At 38.2% G+C, this 8,363-nt stretch overlaps 1 long non-coding RNA gene across 2 annotated transcripts; it reads left to right on the forward strand.

Moving 5' to 3' along the window:
- Positions 1-1,615: 1,615 nt before the first annotated feature.
- On the forward strand, positions 1,616-3,340 carry LOC149199173 (uncharacterized). 2 transcript variants are annotated; one of them, XR_016253256.1, is made up of 4 exons: positions 1,616-1,652; positions 1,796-1,933; positions 2,271-2,361; positions 2,949-3,340. It is a non-coding gene; the product is annotated as an uncharacterized LOC149199173 (long non-coding RNA). The 2 variants fall into 2 exon arrangements; XR_016253255.1 differs by lacking the exon at positions 2,949-3,340 and adding an exon at positions 2,555-2,873.
- The last annotated feature ends 5,023 nt before the right edge of the window (positions 3,341-8,363 follow it).

The following is an 8,363-nucleotide window of genomic DNA, read 5'->3' on the forward strand; positions in this document are numbered from 1 at the left end:
ATTTTAAAAAACTTGAGTTTAAATTGTTTAATCTGTATAATTCTAGCGCCCCGTGGAGTTTTTTAGGGGGCTGAATCCATTAATGCATTCAAAAATGCATTTTAACAATAAAAGAATCCAATTCTTTTATGAAATTGTTTTGTTAGATTCGGATAAAAAGACTATTTTATCTATAAGTTAGACTACATCTTTTAAAAATATATAAATATTAATATATATCTAACTTAATATCAAATTATTATTTTCTAATTTAAACCTAAATCAATATATTATTTTATAAAATAATAAATTAACTTGTTTGCCTAGAGGTCCTCTCCAACCCAATAAGATAGAGATGTTCTAATGTCCTACCCTGTTAAACATTTTGACTAAATCAAATTACATAAAAATAAAAATAAAATATACAATATAAAATTAATAATTATAAATATAATCATAATTAATAATTAAATGAGCCCAGATCCATCTTAACTCTAAATCTACTAAGTACCAAGAAAAAACAAAACTCTTGAAATATAATCAATACCTTATCTAACAATACCTTATAAATATGTAAAAATACTAAACTTTAATACACAATACTACTTAAAAAAAAATACAATAATATTATTAAAAAAAATTACAATAATAAAAATCATAAAAACAAAATAATTTTAACCTAAATAATAATATAAACTAACAAAACTCTTCATCTATCACAATCTTCACATTCCAGCTTGATTGAAACCCAATCATAATAACCAACTTAAAAAAAAAACAAAACACTCTAAACTATTTGTATATATATTACCATGCACTTTTGCGAATAAATAGATATATTATATATTACCATGCACTTTATTAGTCCCTGCCATCTGGCATCCGGCAGGGACTATAGTAACCGTTCGGAGGGCAGATAACATTAATTCGCAGGGTTTTTTAGTGGTATTATTAGTTATATTCTAAAGTTTGCAGTTGAACTTCTGTTGGCCATCTTATTTGGCCTCTTCCCGAGGCGGAAGAGGCCGGACCATATCTTAAACTGGTACTTACCCACAATCAAGTGGCCCTGACCGTGTGCGGTTTTGTTTTAATGCTGACATTAATTCCTTAGTGTTTAATGTTAAGTGCGAATGGGATACATATGCTAAGTTGCTTGTTCTTTTGCAGGTGTCGGCCGTATGCTCAAGGTTTGCATGCACCCCAGCTGTTGCATTAAAGCAACTTACAGCTGCCTCCACTGAAGCGGATTACCTCTTTTACAATGGCGTTCGATAGAGTCCGAATGGGGCTCACGCTCACCATTTTCTTCTGCCTCTCCTCCATTGAGAGCGACCTCCATATCTCCGCCTCATACACCGCTTCCAGAAGCGCCATTATCTTCTTGAGTTTTGCCGCTGTTTTCGTCGCCTGAGGCTGCGCTTCCATGGGCACCAAATCATCACAGAGGCCCATTTGGGCCGAAACGGACATGCTGCTTTATTCATGTGGAGAGCTTGCTGTCGTGCCCATTTGGGCCGAAACCGCCATGCTGCTTTATTCATGTGCAGAGCTTGCTGTCGAAGGCCCGAAGGATGACTTGGTTTTGGATTGCTCCAAGGCAGAGCGTTCGCAGAACCTCTAATGCTCTCTGCAACAGCAGACGGTTCCTGCAGTGAGAAGCAATGAACAAGGTGAGATTTCTAATGTGAAACTGATCATAGGATTAAATTTTGGTCATCATAACATGATTACTTGATAGAATAGCAGTGGGTTTGGAAACAATTAAGAGATTAATGAGATTACCTGGACTAGAGATATTCCTGAGGCCTTGAAGGACTCGAGGAGCTGAGGCCTTGAAGGACTCGAGGAGCTGGGCTTTCTCAGGATTAGAGGCCGTGGATTCTCTGACCAGAACAATTGTGGGATGGCCACTAGCAATACTAGCTTTCGCAATATAGCGACTTTTTTGCTGGTATTTCCTGCAGTTCAAAGCCGTCAATGACTGTTATCCTTTCTATGAATTCCCAATATGTTTATTCTGTTATTAGAAGTATGATCAAATTTATGTTGTTGAAGATCACTTTTAAATATAGCTTTTTTTATAACAGTGCTTTAGAGTCTAGACACCTACGCTTAAGAGCCTTCTCGAACTTTGTTTTTCCTTTCTAAGAATTTACACTTGTCGGACACCTCTGCTAAAGAGCCTTTTTCAAAATTTGTTTTTCTCTTCCAAGAATTTACACCTGTCAGCCTTTTTCTTGAATAGCATTGATCTGGTAGCCTGTTAACTTGCTTTGCCTGGTGACCAGAGAACAAGATCAAGAGTTAGATGCGCTTAGTGCGAGTGTTGAGAGACTTGGCAGTGTTGGTCTCACAATACATGAGGAGCTCATGGGACAGGTGAATTTTCTTGGGCATATTTGTTCCTTTGGTTATTAAACTGCTAGTACTATGATCTAATGCATTCAAGTGATCGAGTTCATCAGTGTTTGCCTATCAATTCCTGTTGATTTTAGATCAACATTTCTTAAAAGATGTTAAAGAAGTGAATCATGTCGACTGATGCGTACCACAAATCTGCCTTTGCCTGCAGGAAAGAATTTTGGAGGACCTTGACCAAGACATGGACAAAACATCAAATAGACTGGATTTTGTTCAAGTTAGTTCTATGTGAACACCATCGATTTGTTTCCACTCGAGTCTTTATCTAAACACTGATTTTCGTAAAATGAATCCTCGCATTCTCAATGTATACTACGTAATATATAAAGTGGATTCTCCTCTCTTTATATTTTTTGTTTGGTTCAGAAGAATTAAAAGACATCAAAATTAATGAAACTGAGCCTATAGGAATGTACTATCTGATTTATCTGTTCAGATATATATAGAGGGACATCAGAATCGGAGGCTACTCTAGGTACTGCTCTAAATTCAACCTGAAAGCATTACTTATCAAAATTCCTAATTCAAAACATTCTTCTGTGCAGAAAAAAATCGCTTTGGTGATGAAGAAGGCCGGAGCTCGTACCTTTTTTATCCTTAGTAGGCACTGGAGCTGGAACTTGCACATACATCATGAAACAGTAATGAGCTACAAATATAAAATAAGACTTCCAAGAGCCAAACTACATGGTCGTTACCTGAACAAATACCATCATCAGAAGACATATGAGAAAGAGTTTGCTTGCAGAAGCCATGGGAGCTGCTGACACACGAATACAAGAAAAGAGAACCTTCGTTCTCTGCATGGACACTGTGCCTCTCCTTCCAACACCTGTCGTTGGAAACACTCAGTTAAGAGAAGCCTTCGTTCTTTGCATGGGCACTGTGCCTCTCCTTCCAACACCTGTCGTTGGAAACACTCGACCGTTGGAATCGTATGCAACGCTCTGAGTTCTTTAAGATATTATTATTGGGTTATTGTAACATATAATTGATTTTTTGGGATTAATTTCACGTTCATTAACTTAACATGGATATTGACATGTAAACAATCAAATTACTAAACGAATAAATCAACAGAAGTATTTATATCATGTGACAAATAAGTATATGCCCATGATAGTCATAGCGTACATACATCTGTTTCATGAAACAGGCGTTTCGTGGAGTTCTTCGACGGTTGGAATCGTATGCAACGCTCTGATTTCAGGTTCATTAACTTAACATGGAGATTGACATGTAAACAATCAAGGTACTAAACGAATAAATCAACGGAAGTATTTTTCGTTCAAATAAATTCTTTCACATTCAAGAGGTTTTAGTGTCTATTCAGTTTTTTTTTAGTTCCTTAAATATTATAAACAGACAAACATACTTTACTTGAAGTAACATACCAACGACTCCCTTTCGTGAAGTTTTACTTTTCCAATAGAATGGTGGCTGTGGAATTTTGGGTAGGAACTTTGGCTGCGAAATTTTAGTACCTTAACGCCAATAGAATGGTGGATGTGGAAGAAAATTTCTACGCGTTTTTAAATAAACTTCAAAATATCCCTTATTAAAAGATTCCACAACCTCTTTAACAATATTTGTTTTTAAATCGTTTTCGTAATTCTTTAAAATCCCTTTTCCTTAAAAATGGGCTTACTCCCTTTTAAAATATTACAAGGCAACCTTCCTTTCTTTTAAATCATGTGTTTAAAAAGATTCATAACATACAGACCCGTGAAGTAACATACCAACGACTCCCTTTCGGGAAGTTTTACTTTTCCAATAGAACTCTTTTCTCGACCAGTAGTTCAACGTTAGTGCTCCATGGAGCGCACTGTTAAGCCGAAATTGGTCTAACTAAAGGTGACTAACGCTTTTGTCGTCTCGCTGCACCGCATTAGTATGGTATGGTTTGATTCCTAGACAACGTTAATCTTCAAAAAAAAATCAACGCAGAGTTCGCAGCAACCTTTGTCTTTGTCTCACAGCTGCTTCACTTCGCTACAATTTCTGTAGTGAGTCAGTGCTTTTTTGTTGTGAATGCACACACGTATGAAACGCTGTTCTCAACGAGTCTTACGCTATCTGCGCTCACATTGTTGTTCTCAAGACTCTTATGCAAACTTGTCTCTTTTTATTGCTATGAAGAGAACAAAAGTTTTGATTTTTTAGTGTTATAAATCACGTAAAAATTACATTGGAAAGCTCAATAATAAATGACTCATTTAGATTTTACTTAAACTGGAGTACATGAAGCTGAATTTTTCTAGTTCAGCAACGAGCAAGGCAAATCCTGAGATCTATGAGAACCCATGACTATGCAGATTGAAGTTCTGATCCTGTCACCTGTACAGATTCTCTGTTAACCTGAATTCAGTTCTCCACCAAACAAACAATATTGAGCTGCTTGCCGAGCAATATTGAATTGTTTCATAGCCGGGCTGATATGCTTCCATCTGTAATGGACAAATAGACAGGCTCAACTTCACGCAGGGACTCGCTGCGTCGCAGCTCCCCTTGTTCACTAAAGTACTTCTTACCCATTATAATCATTACTTACGCTGTATCAAACTTATCTACAACACCAACTTATTTGACTTCAAAATAATTTTAAGTAGGTTGCGAGTTCTCATTTACATTTTCTCTTTAAATTTTTTTTAATGGCTGTTTACATTTTTATTGCTTTATATTGAAATTCTTTATTACAGCAATTTATTTGACTTTAAATTACTTTTACGCAAGTTTCTAATTCTCATCTGAATTCTCTATTTTAAAATTATTTTTAATATATAATATATAATTTATTAGGTCGATGAGATTTTTATGGTGAGGTTTTTTCTCACGACACAATAGAAGATTCTTCATCCTAACAAGTATGACAAATTAACGGTTGTTAAAGAAGCCAACAGTATTACGATTGACAAATATACACGTTACATGAGGAGCAGTTTAATAGTTTCTAGTGTGCTCTCGCTGTTAGTGATTATGCTGCAGGAAACACATTGCCTCCAATCGCTCTCAATCTTCTGCCATCACTTGCCTGCTCGCCTTCTTTTGCCTTCTCCTAACTTAGCAGATCCCAGAAACTAAAACTGAATTCGATTCTAACAGAGTTTGAATAAGCCGAAGGGTTGTTTCCAAAATAATCCCTAAATAGCCTTATCAACAATCTTTGTTATTTTTTAAGCGTGGTAGTGGTTTCAACTATTCAGTTAAAATTAGAAGTCTAAGATCTTCTAGAATCGGCCACCTGGGTTATCCCTGCAATCAAAATACAATAAAGCAATAAACGTTTTATTATAAATCACACAAATCTTAACAAATCACAAAGTAAACCATAATAAAAGCCTGAAACCTTAAAACAATGACCACACAGACTTTATATCAATGATCAAACCAAAACATGACAAGTGGAAAACGTGGATAGGTATCAGAGGTTTGGATATCGGAGTTTTGAAATGATCACAGCATGACACTTTCTGCAATCGTGCGATATAGCAAACACGACAGTATATTAAATAGTCATGATAAAACACATCGGATCCACATATCATATCGGCGATTGGAGATTAAGTCTAATTGGAGGTGCCATTTGAAAGTTCTGATATGGGTGGATGCAATTTAATGATTAAATTGTAACTTAAATCAAAATCGGGTCCGTGTATTGGAGCTTTGAGCAAATCAGAGGTTATGCAATATCGCACATCGGAGATTGGAAGTGAAGTGATACCGCTCATCGACGATCGAAAGTTTTAAGTCGTGACACATAATAAAAACGTCGATATGATAACACCGAAAGGGTTTTGTTATATGCATTGTGTTATGTTACAAAAGGTTTCCATAGTATTAGTTTATTACTTCGGCAATAATTTATTATTCAAAGACCTGTTTTAACTTTGGTTCAAGATAAAAGGATTAAAGTCATACGGTAATAAAAGTCTTGGAATCGGGGGCTATTTGATTCAATTATTCTAATTAATGAATAATAAAACAAAGTTTTATTAAAATAAGATTAAGACAAACTGAAAATAAAATAGGATAAACTAGGCAAAAATAAAATAATTAATGATTCAAAAACCAAATGCAAATTTTAAAATAGGGTCCCCCACAGTTATTGTGATAATAACAAATTCAAAATGGGCGTGTTGTGTTTTTTTACCACAACAGAACCCAAACCATCCTTCTCCAAAGTACACAATTTGGACCAAGAGCGGAGGAAAAGACGACTCAATGATGGCCTTCGAATGCTCCATATGTAGATACTTTTCCTTGTAGGAAAAATTTCCTAGTGCAGTGGCTACCTCTTTGGCCATGTGATCCAAATTGGATCCATGAAGAGTTATCAGAGAACCATCACTGCATCAGATCGGGACGAAACTTCAAAGAATTAAGAGCATAGAGCGACCAGAAACACCTCTGAACAGTGGCAGTTGGTAGCCAACGTGGAACAACGAGCACCTCGGTCAAAGCGCGCTGACCGAGGCCCATGGAGACTGCACAGGAGGCAAAATTAGCCCATGGGAAGCCTAGATTGGGGAAAGGAGGCAATTTTTGATGGACGATGCTCATCGCTGGGCAAAACCCCTAGAGAAGGAGAGGCCCTGAGCACTCGGTCGCATGGGAGCCAGGGGAAACCGTGGGAAAAAGGCTAAAGGCAAAGGCAAGACGCGCGCTCCAAAAACCAGCAGTATTTATCGGGGGCATCCTTGGGCGGTAAGCAGATTTTGCGAAAATGGAGCAGTCCCACTCAACGCCCGACACGTGGCAGGCGGAGGAGAGAGAAAACCGCCGCTCATCGCGCGCTAACGATCGAGAAATTCAACCACGCGAAATGAGCGAATGGTGTTGGATCTGGGGGATCCAGATCTAACGGCTGAGATCACACTCGATGGGAAGACCGGAATGAATAGGGGATTAAGCCGTGATCTATAAGAATTTGAGGTCCGATTTGACTGCAAAGGTGGCAGATGACTCATTCCACGATGTAACTGAGAAAACCGAACCGACGAAGTAAGCTGGCGCCGTTTGCAGGAGGACAAGTGGCCACTCCCTGTGAGCTTGATGATGACGCTGAGACAGGGGACTCCAAGCGAGCAGCAGCAGGCGATCCGACGGAAGTGGAAGGGGAATCGAACAACCATGAGGTCGAATGGCTTTAAAGCCATGAACAGACAAATCATAAGACACCGAACACAGAAGACGGAGAAGAGAAGAAAAGGAAAAAGACAGAGAAATGAAGAGAAGGCAGTGAAGCAAAAAGCAGAAAGAAGACAGAGGGTCGAGCTGACCAAAGGCAGCGTCGAGCACCAGAGAGCTTGAGAGGTTCAAGCCATCCCTGAGAGAATTTGTCGGAAGCTGAGCACCACATTGGGCTCCTTCCATTGTAGACCAGAGAGGTCAAATAGCTGGTAAGGCAAAGAGTCTATGCACTCTAGTGGCTTGGGGAATCCAAGAACCACCCTGCCAAGCAAATTCTGTTTCAGGAGACTCATATCGAGCTCCTTCATTGTAATTCTCTGCTTTAAGACACAATAAAAGAAGGCCACCACTGAAAGCTGGACTGGAGACGTAGCCTTGAAGGATAGGGTGAACTCCTTATTAACTTGTTGTGTTCTTGTATTTGCTTACTGTGTTTCTCTGCTGTTTTCCATTTCCAGTGTCTGTGTATTTGCAATCTGATCGATCGGTTGCCTAAATAACATAGACACACACCAGCACATGAGTCTGTAATACCTTCTTTCATTAATTCTTCAACTGAGGTCACTCATAGGGTGATTTTCAGATCAAGTGGTATCAGAGCTTTAGGCTGTCAAGGTTAGACAAGCTTGTGTTGGTTTCGCTGTTGAATGCTCACTAGATCAAAGCTCAAATTAGGAGAAGGAGAGTTGGTCGAAACTAATCCTGAAATTGGGAGAGTCTATCCTCAGAAGACAATGTTAGAGGAAGGTTCTGTGGGACCAGACCCTCAA

The sequence above is a fragment of the Pinus tabuliformis genome, chromosome 2_1 (assembly GCF_031772625.1).
Source record: "Pinus tabuliformis cultivar Carrire ecotype Pingquan chromosome 2_1, CPIR1, whole genome shotgun sequence".
NCBI classification, from domain to species: domain Eukaryota; kingdom Viridiplantae; phylum Streptophyta; class Pinopsida; order Pinales; family Pinaceae; genus Pinus; species Pinus tabuliformis.